This window comes from Silene latifolia, chromosome 2 (genome assembly GCF_048544455.1).
Source record: "Silene latifolia isolate original U9 population chromosome 2, ASM4854445v1, whole genome shotgun sequence".
In the NCBI taxonomy this organism is placed as follows: domain Eukaryota; kingdom Viridiplantae; phylum Streptophyta; class Magnoliopsida; order Caryophyllales; family Caryophyllaceae; genus Silene; species Silene latifolia.
The window spans coordinates 146,740,993-146,763,051 of NC_133527.1; the positions used below are offsets into that span (position 1 = coordinate 146,740,993).

Below are 22,059 nucleotides of genomic sequence, written 5' to 3' on the forward strand. Positions count from 1 at the left end.
TTGATCTGCGCATCGTCAAGAGTCTTACATAATTTCAAAAGGAAGGCTTATCTTTTCTTTGCCCCAAAACAGCTCCAAAACAGCTCCAACTGCATAGTCACTGGCGTCACACATAATCTCAAAAGGAAGGCTCTAATTCGAAGGTCGGATTATGGGAGCTGAGATAAGAGCTTGTTTAATCCTGTCAAAAGACTTAACACACTCATCAGTAAACACAAAAGGTGTATCCTTATGAAGCAGCTGAGTTAGAGGTTGAGCAATTTTTGAAAAATCCTTAATAAAGTGGCGATAGAATCCTGCATGACCAAGAACACTACACACACTTTTGACATTTACCGGGTACGGGAGTTGCTCAATTACCTCAACCTTAGCTTTATCCACTTGGATACCTTTACCTGACACCAAATGATCGAGTACCACCCCTTCAGTCACAATGAAGTGGCATTTCTCCCAATTAAGCACAAGATTGCTTTCCTCACAGCGCTGCAAAACTTTAGTCAAGTTTCTCAAGCAAACATCAAAGTCACTACCATAAACACTGAAATCATCCATAAAGACTTCCATAATAGACTCTATGTAATCAGAAAATATGGCCATCATACACCGCTGAAAGGTAGCTGGGGCATTACATAAACCAAAGGGCATCCTCCTATAAGCAAATACACCATAAGGACATGTGGAAGTAGTCTTCTCCTTATCGTCAGGATGAATGGGTATCTGAAAGAAACCGGAGTAGCCATCTAGGTAACAGAAATAACTATGGCATGCTAATCTATCTAACGTTTGGTCGATATACGGAAGTGGAAAATGCTCTTTCTTAGTAGCTGTGTTCAACTTCCTATAATCAATACACATCCTCTAATCTGTAACAAATCTAGTAGCAATTAATTCATTTTTATCGTTCTTTACTACTGTAGTACCTCCCTTCTTAGGTACAACTTGGACAAGACTGGCCCATTTATAATCAGATATAGAGAAAATAATGACAGCATCTATTAATTTCTGTAACTCTTTCCTTACCACCTCCTGTATTGGAGGATTTAGTCGTCTCAGACCCTATGCACTATGCTTGAGGCCTTCTTCCAAGTGAATACGATGCATACAAAAGTCAGGACTAATGCCTTGTAGATCATCAATGCTATACCCAATGGCCTTTTTATGAGTTCTCAAAACACTCAACAAAGCAGACAGTTGACCTGTTAGGCTAGCAATGACAATTACTGAGTTCATTTCACACTCATCAAGAAATTCATACTTAAGACGAGAGGGAAGATGTTTTAGTTCAGGTTTCTTTTCCTCAGTTACCTTAGGTGAGACACCCAAACTATATACCTTTTGATGTGGGCATTCCTCTCCAGTTAGCAATTCCTCCATCTTATGAACTTCTGGACTCCATGAACCCGTCTAAGCAGCTGAATCAGAGACAAGGGTAATCTCCAGAGGACCCTGTCGAAACACATAGAAAGACACTCATCAATAGTAAAATCAACAACATCAATACTATGACAAGTTTCTTCTATCATGGGATGTTTTAACGCTTTTTCTAAGTTAAAAACAATTATATCATCCCCCACAGCTAAAGTCAGTCTCCCTTGCCTAACATCTATAACCGACCCCGATGTGTGTAGGAATGGTCTACCCAAGATTATAGGAATTTGGTTGTCCTCAGCCATGTCTAAGACAACGAAATCTACGGGAATGAATAATTTCCCAATTCGAACAGGAACATCCTCCAACACCCCCAGTGGATGTTTAACAGATCTATCAGCTATCTGCAAGGTCATATTAGTAACAGTCATTTGACCCATTTTTAATTTCTTACAAATAGAATAAGGCATGACACTAACGCTAGCTCCTAAATCACAAAGAGCTTTACTAATAGCAAGATGACCAATATGACAAGGGATAGAAAAACTCCCTGAATCCTTTAGCTTAGGTGGTGAATTAACTTGCAACATGGCGCTGCACTTTTGAGTGTAAGCAATGGTTTCCACTGCATCAAAGGATCGTTTCCTTGTCAAAATCTCCTTTATGAATTTCGCATAAGCCGGCACTTGAGTGATTAACTCAGTAAAAGAAACACTTACCTGTAAGTTCTTCACTACCTCCATAAACTTACCAATTCAAACTGCTTATCCAGCTTAGACTTTTGTTGACGATGAGGAAAAGGTAGCACAATAGTAATTGGCTCGGCTTCCTTTGCTTTAAAATCACTTTTTGAAACACCGTTGTCTGCCAGGGAGGATCCTCGATCGAGTCCTGATGTCACTCGATCGAGCACGGAAGTTCCTCGATCGAGTCTGGTGCCACTCGATCAAGGAACCTTAGTAGATTCGTCTTTTTTATTTATTTCGATTTTGTTCTCAGCTCGTGTTTCAACTTCGTCAGTTTCTTTTTCATCTTTTTCATCATCACTCAGCTCCAAATTACCCAATCCTTTAGGATGTATATAAGGTACCTCATCATCATTAGTGGGAAATTCTTCATCATGGCTTGGCAACTCCGGATTTTGATAAGTAGTACCGCTCCTCAATTGGATGACATTAGCTTGCTCATGAGCTTTCTTACCTTGAGGAGGAAGACCTTTGGGCTATTTTGAGGGATTTTGAATTGCCATCTGAGCCACCTGAGTATCCAACATCTTATTATGGGCAATCAGTTCAGAAATTTGAGCCGTCTGCTTTTGCTGCATTGACAAAGTTTGTTGCAAAAGATTGCGCAACTCCGCCATCTCATTGTTTGGAGCTTATTGAGGAGTTTGCTGAGGAGTTTGTTAAGGAGGTTGTTGATATTGATTGTTAAACTGCTGTCCTCCTTGATTCTGCCTTTGATATCCTCCTTGTGGTTGATTACCACGATTGTTAGGAGGTATATAAGTATTCTTTTGTGGTTGTTGCTGCTGCGAATTTTTCACATTCTGACTAGACCATTGAAGGAAAGGATGCTCCTTCGTTCTTTCATTGTAAAAGTTGGAGAAAGGTGTGCCTTGTGTACCCTGTCTATAAGACTGAAAAGCATGAACCTGCTCTAATGTGCTCAAACACTCAGCTGCTTTGTGACCGTCTAATCCAAATCTAGCACAAGACTCCTCTTGTTATTGACTCATAGCATGAGCTCTCTCTCTACTACCCAATGATTGGTAGTCTTCATCTCATCAATTTGGGCAGAAATAGCATCTAATTGTGCCGCAAGAGCATTATCCCCACCATTCCCTCGCGTACTTCCCCTAGGATTTCCATACTTAGCAGAATGGGTGGAAATCTGATCAATTAACTTCCACGCGGTATTATCATTAGTATTGTCCTGAAACCTCCCATTAGCTGAAGAATCTAACAGAGCACGATGATTATCATACAACCCATTATAAAACTGGTTGCAAAGAAACCACTATTGGAAACCATGATGGGGAACTGATCGGACTAAACGTTTGAAGCAAATCCATGCTTCATTCAAATCTTCAGTAGCTCTTTGCTTGAAACTAGTAATTTGACTTCTCAGCGCATTAGTTTTCTGGGGTGGGAAGTACCTCTTGTAGAAAGCAAGAGCTAAAGTATTCCAGTTAGTAATTCCTTCATCCGCCATATCTAAATCTCTCAACCATTCTGCAGCTCCATCGTTCAGAGAAAAGGGGAAGAGTACCTGCTTTACCTGATCTTGCGTCACTCCAGCTGTTAAAGGGATAGAACAGCAATAAGTGACAAATTTCTCCATATGTGTCGCAGGATCTTCAGCAGCTGCCCCTCCAAATAAATTCCGCTCCACCAAATTGATGTGTGATGGACGAATTTCAAAAGTGCCATTATTAGTAGTTGGGAGCTTAAATCATTGAGGGATAGAAGCCAAGGTAGGCTCGGAGAGACTGGCTAGAGTAGGCATGATGGTAATCTCAGGAACGTGAATTCCAACCGGAATTTCAAGGTCGGAAAGGGTGTCCTCGTCGTAGGACTGATTTTCCAAAGTAATAGAGTGCTCCGTCTCAACGTCAAGTATACTCAAGTCTTCTACTTGACCCACTTCTTGCTGAAACTTTCGTCTGTAGCGAAAAGTCTTCTCTGGTTCGGGATCTAAGGGAAGAATCTCGGACCTAGTTGACCTAGGCATACACGAAACTAAAAAGAAAAGTGTGAGAACGGTCTCAATGAACTAGGTTCCCTGAGACAAAAAGACAAAATAAACAGAAACAAACAAGACAATTGTTGCCTCCCCGGCAACGGCGCTAAATTTGATAAGGCTAAAGTCGTATCACCAATATCAAAATAAATCCATCTCAGTACTAACAAAAATAGCTAGTGGTAAGACAGGTATCGAATCCACAGGGAGGCGGTAATAATCAGTTTGCTAATATTTACATCGTCTGAAGTTAACCGTTTTCTTGGGGGTTTTGGTTTGTTTGTTATCTATCAACTAAATAGCAAGTAAATAAGAGGTGTATAACAATAATATTAAAGGTCTAGGATTTCCGGTTCACTAGGTCAATTATATGGGATTTGTTAATCAATTTCTAGGTTGATTGAATTATCTAAGGTCACAAGATTGGTTAATTCTATTATGTCCTTTAGATTAAATCTAACATGCAATCGCTATTATTTTTTTTTTAGGAGAAAACCCGAAGGCCTTACTGCATTAATCGAGAATCAAAACAAACAGCATTGTTCGCAGTCGGTGGTAAAGTATCCGACCACACAAATCTACCGACTACTATAGGTACCAGATGAGCTAAAGAATGTGCTACACTATTGTTCTTACGACTCGTATACGACTAAATAACAGAAGAAAATGAAATACATAACAATAAAATGTCCTGCAGCACAAGAGAAAACATGCTCCATCCCGTGTCCTTCTTCTTCAACCTATCGATGACTAGAAAGCAATCACTTTCCACCACAATCTTTGTATGTCCTCGCCTCGCAGCTTCAGTAATCCCTTCCATGATAGCAAACGCCTCCGTCATCTTTGAGTCCCATTGTTGTTCTCTTACCTGCGAAATACCCCAAAGAACCGCACCCCTCTCGCCCCTATAAACAACTCCAATGCTTACGCCTTCACCCTCCGTAATTCCTGCGTCCACATTTATCTTCACATACTCCGGTTGTGGTGCCACCCATGCCCTTCCTCCTTCCTTCGCCACTCTACCCGTCCCCTCACCATCCTGCCTTTCCCGAACAAAACCCCCACCTTCCATCTCATTCATGACATCCTGCACCCGTCGAATAACCCCCATCACGTCCACCTGCCTCATATCGAAAACCACCTTATTGCGATGTTCCCATATAGCCCAGCACCCCACCATGAAAAGAGCATGTTCTCGATGACCCAATTCCCGCCACCTAGGCTCCGCCCAATCTCTAATACCTCCGCCTTCCCTGCCCTCTTCCCCTAGCCCAATCCCCTCCCACACAGCTTCAGCACAAGCACAATCACGGAAAAGATGAAGACTCGACTCATTATAATTATTACATAAAGAACAAAAGGATGACTCACCTCAAACTCGAGAAGCGATATTCGCTCTTTTTCTAGAGCCTCGCTGCAAAGTTGCCAAAAGAAAAGCTTCACACGGGGCCATATCGGGACTTTCCATAACCTAACCCAAAGCCACCTTTCCCGCTCCCAATTCGAAGCTCCGCCCACTTGTAACTCCTCACGGCCCCCAGCAAGACATCGATAGGCAGATCGAACCGAATAAATCCCGTCCCTCTCCTCCTTCCAGTACCACAAATCAGCCGGCATGAAAGAGCTAAGTCGAATGTTCTTAACTCTCTCGCACTCAAAAGGAAGCAAGACCGTGTGTAACAGATCCTCATTCCACCCTCCACCTTCCCACTCCATAAGCTCAACCACCCTCATTTCTTCCCTTCCCGGAACCCGTGGAGAAACAATGCATCCGGTCTGTGTCTCGGGCAGCCACGCATCCTCCCACACACGTGTGGACAGGCCATCCCCAATCCGAATCCGTCACCCATGTTTCAACATATCTCGTGCCTCAATAATACCCCTCCATGTATAGCTTGGATTATGACCAATTCTAGCAGACATAACATCGTCTCAAGGGTAGTATTTAGCCCGCATAGTTCGCGCCCAAAGACCATTTGGCTCTGTTATTAATCGCCAAACTTGTTTCCCAATGAGTGCCATATTAAATAAATGGAAATCCCGAAAACCCATGCCTCCAAGACTCTTCGATCGACATAATTTCCGCCATGAAACCCAGCTGATCCCCTTCTTGCCCTCGTCATGCCCCCACCAAAATCTTGAAATCAATGATCTAAGCTCCTCGCAAAAGTTGACGGGAATTTTAAAAATGCTCATAACATAGGTAGGAAGTGAATTGGCCACGACCTTTATAAGAACTTCCCTACCCGCCCTAGACAATGTTTTTCCACGCCAACCATTTAACCTCTTACTCAACTTATCCCTTAGGATATCCGTGAGGACTTTTTTGGATCGACCCAGAACCGTCGGGAGCCCTAAATACCTCTCCTGTTCGTCAACCTCCACAACCTCCAATCTCGTAGCCAGATTGTTCCTCTTCTGTATGGGCACACCTTTACTAAAAGAGATAGTAGTTTTTTCAAGACTAACCAGCTGCCCCGAGGCTTGTTCATACCGACTCAGAATTCCCTTGACCGTATCAGCTTCCTCTGACCTAGCCCTCATAAAAAATATGCTATCATCCGCGAATAGAAGGTCCGATATAGGAGGGGCATTTATAGCTATCCGGACCCCATGTAAACTGCCCATTTCGACCGCCCTTCTCATAGAGCTCGACAATACCTCGGCACAAAGGATGAACAGGTAAGGGGAGATGGGGTCCCCTTGTCGCAGCCCCCGTGTTGGTCGGAACTCCTCCGTGGGCACCCCATTGATGAGAACTGAGAAAGCCACCGAAGTGACACATGCCATTACCCGCGCCACCCAATTCCTATCTTGAAGCCCATAGCGATCAAAACTCGTCTAAGGAACGACCATTCAACTCGGTCATAAGCTTTCGCCATATCGAGTTTTAGAGCCATAAGTCCCTCTGTGCTTCGTAAGTTCTTCATATAATGGAAAACTTCAAAAGCTAGCATAACATTATCCAAAATGGCCCTACCAGGTGTGAAAGCACTTTGGTTTTCTGAGACAATCTCGCCAAGGAAGGTCTTCAGACGGTTAGCAAGTACTTTCGAAACCAATTTGTACGCCACATTGCAGTGACTGGTCGGTTTAAATTCACGAATTTTATCAGGACCTTTCTTCTTAGGAATAAGCACAATATTTGTCTTGTTCAGCTCAGCAGGCGATCTCTCCCCTCGCAGAATAGCTAGGACAGTTTCCGTCACAATCGGCCCTATAGTACCCCAATAAGTTTGGTAAAATAACCCATTCATTCCATCCGGACCCGGTGCCTTTAGAGGATGCATTTGGTTCAAAGCGTCAAGCACTTCTTCTTCACTATACTCCCGCCTAAGAGTTTCATTCATCTCATCCGTGACTCGATTACGTATCCCATCCAAAATGTCCTCCTCGACAGTCGGGGTCTCCGTCATGAACAGCTGTTGGAAGTAACTATTAGCTACACGACCCACCGCAACATCCCCTTGCCTCACAATTCCCTCATCATCAATCAATTTAGCAATATGATTTTTTCGCTTTCGTTCCCCTGCTCATGTATGAAAAAATTTAGTATTCTTGTCCCCATCCTTTAAGCAAAGCGCCCTTGACCGTTGTCTCCAGTATAGCTCTTCTTGTCGTCTTAAATTCGCTATCTCGGCCACCAGTTTTCGTCTCATACGGACATTCTCCGCTGTTCTGTCCAAAGCATCTAATCGGCATAACTGTCTCTGCCTCGACGTAATCCCACGGCCAATTTTGTTGATATTCGTACCCTTCCACTTTCTCAATTCACTTGCGCACTCCTCTAAAATATCCACCAAATTCCCCCTACCTCGCGCAACCCCTCTCTCCACAGCCTCAACACATCCTTCCTCCCCGACCCAAATTTGCTCAAACTTGAAACCACGACCCCCATTCACCCCTTCAACCCTGTTATTTAAGACAAGCTTGATCGGCGCATGGTCGGACCATTCCCTGTTGAGGTAAAAAGGCGTGCATACGGAAACATATCCGTCCAGTTAGATGAGCACAAAGCTCTATTGAGCATACACTGTCTGTTAGCATCTCCCACTTGGCCATTATCCCACGAGAAATTGTACCCTTCCCATGGAGGATCTCGCTAGGGGTGGGCATAATCCGGTCCGGACCGGAAAAATGGACCGGTCCGGACCGGAATCGAGTGGACCGGAACCGGAATTAAAAATTCCGGTCCGGTCTCCGGTCCACCATTTTCAAAGATTCCGGTTTTCGGTCCGGTCCGGTCCGGGACCGGAATTTTCCGGTCCGGACCGGTTTGGACCGGAATGCCCGGAATTATTGTTATTTTCATTTTTTTTCTTAAAATTTTATTTTTATTCCGGTCCGATCCGGTCCAATGGACCGGAATTTTTGGACCGGAATTTGAAAAAGTGGGTAATTCCGGTCCAACCGGTCCGGTCCCGGACCGTAATTTTTGTAATCCGGTCCGGTCCCTGTCCATGAATTTTGCCGATTCCGGTTCCGGTCCAAACCGGTTCCGGTTCCGGTCCGGTCCGGTTTTGGACCGGTGTCCAGCCCTAGATCTCGCAGGCCACAATCGTCCACAGCAGCACGAAAATTGTTCATTTTCCATTGGGGTCTGCTACCCCCCTTCATCTCCGTTGAGAACAATATTTCATTAAAATCTCCGATGCAAACCCACGGCAAATTGGATTGTCTATTAAGTAGACGAAGAAGCTCCCATAAAAGATGGCGATCAGCTACCACATGCCATCTATAAAAACCCGTGACTCTCCACTCCCCTTCTGCGCTCTTAACTTTGAAATCCATGTGGTGATTGGATGCAGACATGAAAGTACAGTCGATCTCCTTTTTCCATAACATAGCTAAACCTTCCGACCTTCCAACACTATCCACTTCTATACCGTAAAAATCATCAAACCTCTCCCTCATCCTCCTCAGCTCACGACCACTCAATTTAGTTTCACATAAAAATAGAATGGCCGAGGCCTCTCTCCGGATCAAAGCCCGAAGAGCCAAGACCGTGTCGGGGTGGCCCAAGCCCCGACAGTTGATGCTTAGGATATTCATTGGGCCCGGCGGGGTTGACCACCGTTAACCTCCGCCTCAGGTATAATGACGCCTCCGTCTAAAGATTATTTTGCTCGCTTGTGTCCCCCTTCCACATGTTGTTCCTCCCTTCTCCTCTTCAGAAACTCACCCTTTCCCACAGCCATTTCCTCAACAGTAACCACGCCTCCCTCCCTTACTGGTATCTCCCATCTTGTCCACCCCTTCTTCCCACCCTTAGCATCCTCCTTGACCCCTATAACAGGCCCCATTAGACCCTCATTCCCGCTCCCTTCCTCCATCACTACCCCCTCCTGGATGCGTTTCTCCTTCCTCACACACCCCCTATCCGTTCCTCTACCATTCTGTATCCTCAATTCCTCACCTCCATCACCTTGCCCCTGCCCAGTCCCCACATCCACCAATATCACTTCCTCTCCTTGCTGCTCCCCATATCTCAACGACCCACTGTTCTCCGCCCCCCCCCCCATCACCCTTACTCTTATCCACAGTCCCGTGCTCTTTCTTCTTCGAACGAAAACTCAAGGCAATGTTCTCAAGTTTTGCTATCATATTTTTAATCACCTCCTCTGAGTCTTTCCTGCTAGCCTCATCAAAACTCGCTCTTAGATCTCGTGTCGCCTTTCCTGTGCCCTCCTTTACTGTTTTCACAACTTTCCATGGCGAGCCTCGTAACCAATCCCCAAATTGAAGATCTTCCTCCTCATATGGACCGTTCTCACAGTCCTTTTCCCCATGTCCAATCATGCCACACCCATAACAATAAGTTGAAAGCCTCTCGTATTTAACACTAAAGCTAATGGTCCGGCCATCTCGAACTTTAATAGGAATCGCAGCCTTCAAAGGTACACGAATATCGTATAAAACTCGCACCCTAATGACCCTATCGAGCTCGGGGTTAGGGCCATGCTCGGACCTCATAAACGTCCCCAAACTATCTCCTAGCCATTTAGCATTCAACTGGCTTGTACGCCCCGCAATGGGAAGGTCGTAGATCCTCGTCCATATGGGAAAGAAAAAAAAAGAGGCATCAGATACCTTACCCGATTGATTTGGTATATCGAAACACCACATGAATTTATCGAAATGCCATGGCTGCCCCTCAATCACCTTTGCCCTATCAAGTTCTGCACCAAATCGAAAGATAAACGTTTTCTCCTTTGAGTCGATAACATTCCCTATAATAGGTTTCGATGGATTCCAAAGCTTGATTATTGTGTCTATGGCTGCCTTAACATTTATTGCCCTCGTTGCCCACAATTTCCCAATAAGATGGATCTTTTTCTGCATTAACATCCGGATCTTCACCCTCCTCCCATTCAAACAGCCCTTCCTTCGACCCCATAGGTTCTTTCCTGTCCCGATGATGGCCCTGTGATCCGTTCTCCATTGACACCTGCAAACGCAAACGAAAACAAAAGCAAAACAAAAAAACGAAGCTCAAGAACCCAACTCACGATCAAAGATCGTGAGCAAAGCCTCGAGAAAGAGGAGGAAAAACGAAGAAGATTAGACAGAAAACAAGGATTTTTTGACAGGAACCCTAGGAACCCTAAACAGAAGACTATTTTAGCTTAACACATTTTAACATGCAATCGCTATTATTAGACACAATCTATTTGATTATCGTAGCCTATATTAATTCTAACCCTGTCGGTGAAAGTATTAATTCGCTACACTAATTATCAATTCAGGCCCAAATCAATTAACTAGAATAAGAACAATAATCAAACGATAATTCATGCGATGTTACTAGAAATCAATTAATATTCCCCTTCTAATTTACCTAAATCCCCTTCATCCTAGATGAGGGATTTAGCTACTCATATTAAATCTAACTATAACAACGATTATAATTGAAAACATGATTAAAGATATAAAACAACAACAAATAATTAGAAGCATAAAACTTGAATGAATTAATTAACGAAGAATGATTAGTACCATAGTAATCAACAAGGAAAGATTAAGAAGCAAGTATCAAAGCTAAAAACAATTTTTCCAGCCGTCTGAAAGTAAATAAAAGCATAACCTAATAAATTCTACGAGTTTTGAATTTATAATACAAAATATGTGTTTTAGGAAATTACAGAAATTAATCCGTCAAAATAGAATCCTCAATCGAGCCTCAGGTCACTCGATCGAGGACGATTACTCGATCGAGCCTTAGTGCACTCGATCGAGGAACCAGATTCACAGCTTGTTCTCATCTTTCCTTTACTTATTATCTCCAAGTCCCCTCGTTTCTTATGTCATGCTTCGTGTATTCCACTATGCCATATCCGCAATGCTCATCTTAGCTCGACTCACCTCGTAATGCGTCATTTCTGCATTAAAACATAAAATAGCAGCAGTATCGACAATTCACTATAAAAGGGCATATAAATGGCATAAAGGCATGGAAACGGTATATAAAATTCTATGAAAGGAGTTATAAAAGTGTATATAAAAGTGATACATCAGTGGGCATTGCCTTTCTAGCTCCTTGTACCTCTCCCAAGATTCATATAAGCTCTCAAGAGCTTGTTGACGGAATCCGGTGATTTGGCTCCTCAAGGTTTGAGTTTTCTTCGGTGGAAAAAACTTTTGATAGAAAGCAAGAGCCAATATCTCCCAATTGGTGATCCCCATGGCGGTGCGATCAAGGCCATTGATCCATAGCTTTTCCTGGTTCTTAAAAGAGAAAGGGAAAAGTATTTCCCTAATTTGGGCTTGAGGGACGCCCGTTTGCCGAATCTTGGAGTAATAATCGCAAAAGTTTTGCACATGTAAGTTGGGATCCTCCAAAGGACTTCCCCCAAATTTCTTCCTCTCCACAAGGATAATAAAAGCCAGTTTAGTCTCGAATTTCGGCTCGGTAATTTGAGTAGTTGTAATACTGGCCGGAAGCATAGTCGCGGTGGGCTTTGAGTGATCAGAAAGTTTCACCATCGTTTTAGTTTGAGATGGTGGTGGTGGTGGTGGAGATGATGAACTAGCAACCTCCTCCTCTTCAAGAGCTTTAAGATCATCTAAGTAAGACTTTATTGAACTTTCAACTTGCACGGGAGAAGCGGCTTCTTTCACTTCATTCCAAAAACATCGTCTTCTACGAAAGGTTTTCTCGGGCTCGGAATCCAGTGAAAGCAAATCTCCAATAAGAGAAGACCTGGGCATAAGACAACAATCTCTTGAAAATGATAAGTAACGGTCTCAAGGAACAAGTGTACCTTAAGACAAAAGAAAACAATATAAAAATCAACAAATCTAAACGCAATAAAACCGTGCTCCCCGGCAACGGCGCCAAAAATTGATAGGCTATGTTCCACACCTAACAAAGATAATTTCCCTAGACATAAATTAATGTAGTAATAGGGGTCGAATACAAGGAGACGGGAATTGCGCTATGAAATGCTATGAATAGATTTCTTTCAAGGTCGATTACGATTGGTTTGGTTTGATGATTAGCAAATAAAACGATGTAAATTATATGATTAAAGGAGTCTAGGGGAGTCGGGTCATACATGCAATTGTAAATATATAAATTCATGCTAAACTCATAAATAATAACATTGTCAATTGTTTAGGCTTAAATACACACACCTCACGATATTAGTGTCAACCATAGACCGGATCCTAGAGAAACTCTCGTTTATGACTAGGTCATCCTACTACACATGCTTAGTCTAATCCGGTTATGTGCCTCTCGACTTATAGAACAAATTAACAAACTTAATCAATGAATAAGGCCTCTAAACAAAGATTAATCGTGACGATAGAAGCATGTGATATAAACAATTAGACAATATTATATCAACCTAATTTATCATTGCACATATATTAGTTATTGCATGGCTTTCCTAGTCTCTAGACTAAGGTAAATTAGCAAACTTGATGTATGAAATACTAGACATGATTATGGAAATGACATAAACTAAATGGTCAATCATAAAATGCAATGTTAAACTATGTGATGTAATTGAGATACTAATGAAGAAACTATGTGATAACTAATAATGAAAACGTAAACTAAATAAACTAGAATTAAAATTATCGAAATAGAAATGGAACTTGCAAGGAAGAACAATTGAGAACCAAATGCTTGAATAAATTAGAACCAAATGTTTAGCAAGTATCAAATGCTTAACAATATTAAAACTAAAATGAAACCTAAGAGAGAATTTTGTGCTTAAGGCTAAAAGAGAGTGAAATAGTGTATGAAAGACGTATGAAAGATGTCCTACAATGACGGATTAAGGCCCCGATTTATAATAATATAGGGGCATAACGTAAAATTCCAAGAGTGGGTCAACCCCGATCGGGGTTGCCAGCCCCGATCGGGGCCGTAGGTATCTGGGCATATTTCTTCATTCCTTGCTTAAATGCTCCAAGGAATTCTAAGTATGCGATAAATGTCCCTTAATGCCTCCGGTTAATTCTTCATAATTCTTCCTCAGAGCATCCAAAGGAGTATCCTAAGCTTGGAATTCTCTTCATAAGTTTGGACTTGTTTTGGGATTTTTTGTAAGATCATTTTGCATTATCGCATACACTCTTGCTTGGGCTTGGAAACACATTCTTCAATGGTTGTTTTGGTCCTTGTCATTTGATAATTTTCTACCATGGTCCATCTTGCTTCCACTTAGCTTAGTGAAGTTGGTGCTTGCTAATGTGATAAGAAAAAGCCTCTAAATGCTTAGATTCCTACAAAATGTGATAAAATACAAGCAACACACCTAGAACACCAGATTAGCTCACAAATATACTAATTAAAGTATGATATGCAATCAAAACCGAGCTCAAATGAGGGGTAAGAGTATATATAAAATAAACACATCAATATGATTTCATGATTTAAGCATGTTTTTATGACGGAAGTGAATTTTATAATGTTGTTATGTTAGTAACATATGAATGGGGAATTTGATGTTGTATATTATATTATTGTTTTTACGTAAAATTATAGAATAAAAACATACGGGTAGTACATGATTGGTAAGTTGAATATTGTATGAACATGATGGATGTTATTGTTCAGCTTTTGTGAATAGTAATATGTGGTTAGGGATACTGGTTTTACAAGTACCGAGTCTCTTTTGGTTGCATTGTTGATGTTTAAGTTGTTTGGAAGAAAAATCAAGTAGTTATGTTGTCCGATTACAGAGAAGCTGTCTTTAAACTGTTATAACTTTAGGTGCATATATTATTTTGATATGATTCTACTTGGAGGTGATAGCTTGTTCTCTTACGATTAGGCCACACGCCCAAAATGACCAAGAAACAAGTGAGATATGACCGTTTTACGAAAATTGGACTGTGCTGAGAACTGCGTAGGGTACTCGATCGAGTAGCCCTTACTCGATCGAGTGCACCTCTTGGTACTCGATCGAGTACTCCTTACTGGATCGAGTAGTCCTGGTAATTTATTATACGTGCTTCTGATCTTCACCTACTCGATCGAGTAAGTTGTACTCGATCTAGTAACCCCTATTTTGGGTCATATGCTTATATTTTTACCTCGTCGCATATCATTGCATATTTAATTGAAAGGTGTTCCTTTGCTCCTTTATGCATTGTTTTACATATGTGTTGGTCCTGATGCGTAAGTTACCCAATCTTGTGATATAAGAGTAGCATCTTATAATGGGTATGAGTTTGGTGGAGAGGACATGAGTTATATGTGGCTGTGATGGATAGTGGAAAAAGGAAAGGGAAGATTGATGAGCTTTATTAAGGCATGTGATACGTGCATTTTATATAGGTATTTTGTACTTTATTTGCACGCATTTCTATGCATTTTGTGTAGTATTTAGCTACAAATGTCCCCCGAATTGTCTACTTTGGTTTGTCTTGTATTATTTGCAGGTATGAACCGGAAATGAGCATAATAAAGCCTAAAACATGTCCCTATGCATGGATTTAGGAGATGATTTGAGTCGGAGCCTTAAGACTACTATTTTGAGATGCGTAAAGAAGTAAGTTAGCTAGGCGAGCAAAGGAAGAACTTCAAATTGCTAGTGCCTAATTTGAAGAGCCATATCTCGAGTTCTAGAACTGATTTTCAGGTTATTCCAATTAGAGATGAAAGCTTGTCCTCTTAGATTTCCAACGCCACTGAAAACGCCCTGTTTGTCCAAGTAACGAAGAAATGGCAACCGTTTAAAATTCAGTGCGCGAAGCAGGAATTGTGCGCTCGAAAGTACTCGATCGAGTACAATTGTGTTCGATCGACTCCTTTTTCTACTCGATCGAGTAGTGCCTATTTAATAAGTGCTCGATCGAGTACCTAAAGTACTCGATCGAGAGGTTTTAGCTTGGTTTTGCTCGATCGAGTGATATAAAAGTCCTCGATCGAGTAAATCTCTATTGGGCTCGGGATTTTTAGCTTTAATTTGTTTTTAGGTCAAATAAAATCACCTTTCCTATAAATAGGAAGACGACAGAACATCTAAGAACACACTTTTTCACATTATTTTTTCCCTATTACTGCTGCTACTTTGCTTCTCTCCATTTTTCCGGAATTTATTCTATAGCTCTCTCTTTCTCTTTTATTTGCTTTATTTAATGCTTATTATTATTCTTTCCTTTACTCTTGCTCTTTTCTCATTCATGTCTAGCTAATTCCCCTGCTAGGATTTAGGGAAGTCAATGAACCGATGTTAATTGCTAATTAGTTTAGGGACCTTTCGTTGTTGTTAAGTCTATGTTGTTAATCACTACCTTAAACTGTATCTAGCTATTTGAATCGATGCATTTAGCCTTTTTAACCTTGGTAAGCCTTGACCTAGACCGGAAGGTTGGAAGGGGTGAGACCCGCAGTGAACAATAGGATGCTTTAGTGAGGGCGGAAGCTAAGCTAATAGTATTTTAGGGCGAATTGAGACCGGAAGGAGATATTCGTTGTCCCTTAGACCGACACATCGACTGATCTGTAACCTTAGCTACAATTAACTGATGTTCGTTGATGACCCGGCAAAATCCTAGTTTTCTCTCTTTCTTGTTAATTTCTCTTATCGTTAATTCTCTTTCCTTAATCTCATTAGTTTAGTCCAAACAACTAAAACCCCCATCTTGTGACCTCAAACGGACTAAATTGACAAGTAGATAGTGACCGCCTCCCAGTGGAGATCGAACCTACTTACCGCTGACTTTTGTTAGTTGTACTTAGGTATTTATTTTTGGTACTGAAACGACGGTATCAAATTTTGGCGCCGTTGCCGGGGAGGCAACTACTTTATTTACTTGTTTAATTTTGTCTGTCTTTAGCCTCGAGGATTTTATTCCTTGAGGCCGTTCTCATCTTTTTCTTTAGTGCTGTTTTGATAGGTCTTACAGGTCCTACCTAGACAGTTCTAGGTAAAAGATTGTCAAAGGGAAGGCCTGAGTACCTTTGACCTCCACCTATGTTCCATCCTATGGCGCAACAAGTGGTTTACTATGGGAGATGTGGTGCTGCTGGGCACAATGCAGCTATTTGCATGGCAGAGAACGACGAGGTCTACGCGTTTAAGCACCGTAGACAAGCTAGCCATTCCGCTGTAGTTGTGCCGCCACCTCTACCTTATCAACGAGGCTATCAAAAGCCTTCGTTCGTCTAGCCACCGCGACAACAAGCTCCTCCTCCTGATAGACAGAAAGAAGAGATTGCGGAGCTAAAATCTTTGATCAAGACACTTGCATTCAAAAAGAAAGAGTATGATAGACATACGTACGCTCAAATCGATGAGCTTGAGTCTCAAATAGCTCAGCTAGCCACTGAGACGAACTTTAGGCACGCGGAGGGTGGTCTTTCCCAGGGAGGACCCGAGTTGCCTATCGTTGCTGATAGTTTATATGACTCGGAGTACGAAGATCTATCCGAAAATGAAGCGAGTTATGAAGATTTCTGTGATGCACTGCAAAGATCACTCGATCGAGCTAGTAATAGTGCTCGATCGAATGGATTACCAGAGAAAACGTTCGATAGAACAGATGATTCCACTCGATCGAACAGTTGTGTTGAGGAAGTCCTCGATTGAGCAGTTCACTGTGTTCGATCGAGTGATTATCAAGAGGAAAGCTCTCAATCGAGTACTAATTTTACTCGATCGACTGATTTGGCTAGTAAGAGCAATGATTTGTCACTTGGGTTCGTCTTAGATGACAATTTTGACAATGATAATGGTTACGGTGAATCTCCCCTTTTTAAAGCCGAGCTAGATGCGCTTGAGACTGCGATTTACGGGACGGATTCCACTAAGGAGTGTGACGAGAAGACAGCTGAGTCGGTAATTGCTCCTAGCACGGAAGAGGTAATATATTCTTTTGTCAATGATTCCGACTTTCAGAGCAACCCACCTGAGGTAGTTAGCTATAATTTCATTGTTGTTAGTATTAATAGTACGCTATCTCATATGACTCCTATTTTTTCTTCTTCCTATGCTCTACCCCCTCCCGGTGAGATGAATTATTTAATGATTTTTCACCGTACCTGTCATCAAAAACTCGTTAAACTGAAACGGTGCCTTAGACTATTCCTAATTTCACATGAGCTCCTTTATTTTGTGGACAAATTTAGGAGCTATCATAGGAAATTTATTAGGCTTAAACGTTTATACATGTTATTTTCCTATGTTGCTATTATACTATGGTGCTACTTAAAGTTTTGTGTAGCACATGCGCAGCTATTTGATAGGTTGCTGCGTGCTTTGAGATGTTTTGACCAGGCCAAATTAGAGAGGCTCGTTGAAGAAAAGAAGGTCGAGCTGGGACCTATCTGAAACTAGCGCTGTCCGGGAGGCAACCGGAGTTTAAGCTTTTTGGTTGTTTTTCGAACATTTCAGTTTTTATTTTGTTTAATAATCGGTCTTCTCGATCGAGTTCTTTACTTCCATCGATCGAGCACTTCCACAGCCCATTTCACTCGATCGAGTAATCTACTCTCTCGATCGAGTTTTCTTGCTTTGATTCGCTTCCTGTGACGTTGTTCTGGAGCTATTAGTGACCTCCCATGTTGCTGGCTGGTTTGGGGAGGTCCCTATTCGCATAATCTTGTAAGTTTTTCCGCATCTCCACTCTCTTCTTTTTAGTTTGCATTTCCTTTCCTTATTTTTTTGGGTGCAATGAGGACATTGTACGGTTTGGTTTGGGGAGGTTATGCATCCATATCCGTGTCTGTATATTGTTTTTATTGTATTTCTGTTGTCACGTTTAATTTCTGTTTGCATTGTTGTTTATTTTCATAAAAATCAAAAATCTCATAAAAATTTAAAAAAATTTGACGAAAAATCAAAAATATTATCGTTTATTTTTGCATATAGGTTGAGTCGGAATGGTAGATTTCCGTGATGAAACTGCACATTAACTTGTCATTTTTACTTGAGCCTTGCATCTAATTGACGGTTATTAGCTGAGTCTTACGCATAATCTACGAGTTTTTTGTTCAAATATAGCTGACTGTTTAGACTTGACCTGATAAATTGGCAACCTACTCTATAATTTCTGAGATTTAAAGCCATATAACTGGTGACATCCATGACCAGTTTGCATAGTAATTGAGAGTAATACTCCTTGCATAGCATGTTTATCACTTTTGCACTTTTATGAAATTCGATTTCTTGTCGATTGCATACATTCGGGTTTGTGGTCGATGTCACATGCTGGGAGGAGCATACAAATTCCCTTTCTTTCATTATTTTTCACCCATTTAGCTCCACTTTAGCCAAATATAGCCTTTTTGACCCATTAGCTACACCCACAAATTTAGCTTGCCTTGTCAAGCTAGTTTAGTGTGACTTTTGTGGTATGTCATCATTTTGCGAGTTTGACTCATTTTCATTGTTCGGAGTTGGTAAAAAAAAAAGAGAATGTGGAAAAGAAAAAAATGTGAAAATGAAAAAAAGAACACGTGTGAAAAAGAAAAAGAAATGAAAAGAAATGAAAAAAGATTGACTTACACGTGAGCAGAAAGAAAAAGAAAGAAAAAAATCGAAAAAATTTTGAGTTAGCTGAGAAATAAGAGACCGTCTGTGCTTATTTTTATCTTGTGACGGTCTCCCTCCTCCGTTTTATTCATATATTTTTTAGGAGATAGTGTATTTGGACAGTGAGTTGTGTGCCAATGAAGGGCACTTGTACTTTATTTTACAGTCGATTGAGATTCGGATGGTCTTATATGGCCTTGTTTAGAAACTAGCTTGACGCTTTACCTTCACATTTCCATAATTTATTTTGCCTTTTCTCACCTGAACCTCACTTTTCCATACTATTTGTAAGCCCTCGGCTGTGACGGACATTGTTGGTTGGAATGTATGTGTAGTACTTGAATCGTCTATCATTTTTGTTACATGCATGTTATGTAGGTCGCGGTTTAGGTGAGTGACTGTTTCTCTTTCCCTCTTACACATAATTATTCACCCTTTGCTTCATAACAGAAGAGTGACCACGTGAGAGTCCGATTTTGTTGGTCTTGCAAGGTCATTAGGTCAGCTTTATTTATGGACATCAAACAACTCATTTGCGTATTGACTGTTGTAGCTGTGACTGTTAATTTTTGACTGCATTAAATTGGTTTAAGTAGACAAGTTATAGCTAGCTCTGAATTTTCATTTCCGTTCCATTATTTTAAATTTAGTTTGCCTGGGGACAAGCAAAGGTTTGGTTTGGGGAGATTTGATACGTGCATTTTATATAGGTTTTTTGTACTTCATTTGCACGCATTTCTATGCATTTTGTGTAGTATTTAGCTACAAATGTCCCCCGAATTGTCTACTTTGGTTTATCTTGTATTATTTGCAGGTATAAACCGGAAATGAGCATAATCAAGCCTAAAACATGTCCCTATGCATGCATTTAGGAGACGAGTTGAGTCGGAGCCCTACGACTACTATTTCGAAATGCGCAAAGAAGTAAGTTTGCTAGGCGAGCAAAGGAAGAACTTCAAATTGCTAGTGCCTACTTTGAAGAGCCATATCTCTAGATATTCAACTGATTTTCTGGTTATTCCAATTGGATATGAAATCTGTCCTCTTATCTTTCCAACGCCACCGGAAAGCCTCGTTTGCCCAAGAAACGAAGAAATGGCAATCGTTTGAAATTCAGTGCGCGAAGCAGGAATTGTGCGCTGGAAAGTACTCGATCGAGTACAATTGTGTTCGATCGACTCCCTTTTCTACTCGATCGGGTAGTGCCTATTTAATAAGTGCTCGATTGAGTACCTAAAGTACTCGATCGAGAGGTTTTAGCTTGGTTTTGCTCGATCGAGTGATATAAAAGTCCTCGATCGAGTAAATCTCTATTGGGCTCGGGATTTTTAGCTTTAATTTGTTTTTAGGTCAAATAAAATCGCCTTTCCAATAAATAGGAAGACGACAGAACATCTAAGAACACACTTTTTCACATTATTTTTCCCCTGTTACTGCTGCTACTTTGCTTCTCTCCATTTTTCAGGAATTTATTCTGTAACTCTCCCTTTCCCTTTTATTTCCTTTATTTAATGCTTATTATTATTCTTTCCCTTACTCTTGCTCTTTTCTCATTCCTTTCTAGCTAATTCCCCTGCTAGGATTTATGGAAGTCAATGAACCGATGTTACTTGCTAATTAGTTTACGGACCTTTCGTTGTTGTTTAGTCTATGTTGTTAATCACTACCTTAAACTGTATCTAGCTATTTGAATCGATGCATTTAGCCTTTTTAACCTTGGTAAGCCTTGACCTAGACCGGAAGGTTGGAAGGAGTGAGACCCGCAGTGAACAATAGGATGCTTTAGTGAGGGCGGAAGCTAAGCTAATAGTATTTTAGGGCGAATTGAGACCGGAAGGAGATATTCGTTGCCCCTTAGACCGACACATCGACTGATCTGTGACCTTAGCTACAATTAACTGATGTTCGTTGATGACCCGACAATCCTAGTTTTCTCTCTTTCTTGTTAATTTCTCTTATCCTTAATTCTCTTCCCTTAATCTCATTAGTTTAGTCCAAACAACTAAAACCCCCCATCTTGTGACCTCAGACGAACTAAATTGATAAGTAGATAGTGGCCGCCTCCCTGTGGAGATCGACCCTACTTACCGCTTGTGGACATGGCCCACCTGTAAGCCCACTTCGATCTGTGGATGTACAACGGTCTTTTTGAAAGCCACGCTCGGTGGCGTAAAAATGCTTTCGACCGGATCGTTTTAGATCGGTCGGTTTCGTCTCGGTAAGGGTCTCGAAACGATTAGAGATGTTCAGAGTTGCCACCAAGCATTTGTGGAATGCCTGAAACCCGTTCGAATTCCACTTTATACCTCGGTCAAATCGAAGCACAAAGCAGCGTTTGACATAGGTACTAAAGATAAGGAAATCGTCCCTCTTTAGCATCCTATCTCTAGAATGACTCTCGTACGCCCTGGATAAGGTCGTCCACTATCCAAAGTTTCTGAGTTGGAGGTGAAGGTACGTATTGGGAAGCCCTTTAATCAGACACCCAATCCCGCCCGCGTTTAGCGGCCTCTACTGATCGATCTTGGTTGGTTGAATGCAAAAGTTGATAAAACGGTTTAAATGCATGAATGCGCATCCAATGATTTAAACCTAACATGTGAGAGCTTTCTACGTCGGTTGATTTAATCCAAGTATCAAGTATAAGATGTCGAGTTGGATTAATGATTGATTTGCATGCAAGACGGAAATTAAACATCCATTTACCGTATTAGGTTTAGGGTGCATAACATGATCCATTTGTCTTAGTAAGGCATTTTGCAAATATGATTTGAATAGTCATCTTATCCGTCCTATATCATGGTTAACCGGATTCGAGATCGTCCTAGACCAATGCTGGAAGGGAACAGGCCCTGTACCAGACGGCTATATGAGGCGCGAGCCAGCCGGCGGTGTAAGGAGCCTCCCTCTAGTTTTGATAATAAGAAAAGGAGAGCCTGTTTAGGCGTGGGTTAGC

The 22,059-nt window shown here is 41.4% G+C and overlaps 2 non-coding genes across 2 annotated transcripts; both read left to right on the plus strand.

Moving 5' to 3' along the window:
- Window positions 1–3,394: 3,394 nt before the first annotated feature.
- On the plus strand, window positions 3,395–3,501 carry LOC141645061 (small nucleolar RNA R71). Its single transcript, XR_012544655.1, has one exon. It is a non-coding gene; the product is annotated as a small nucleolar RNA R71 (small nucleolar RNA).
- An 8,110-nt stretch (window positions 3,502–11,611) lies between these two features.
- LOC141645076 (small nucleolar RNA R71) lies at window positions 11,612–11,721 on the plus strand. Its single transcript, XR_012544669.1, has one exon. It is a non-coding gene; the product is annotated as a small nucleolar RNA R71 (small nucleolar RNA).
- Window positions 11,722–22,059: the final 10,338 nt, after the last annotated feature.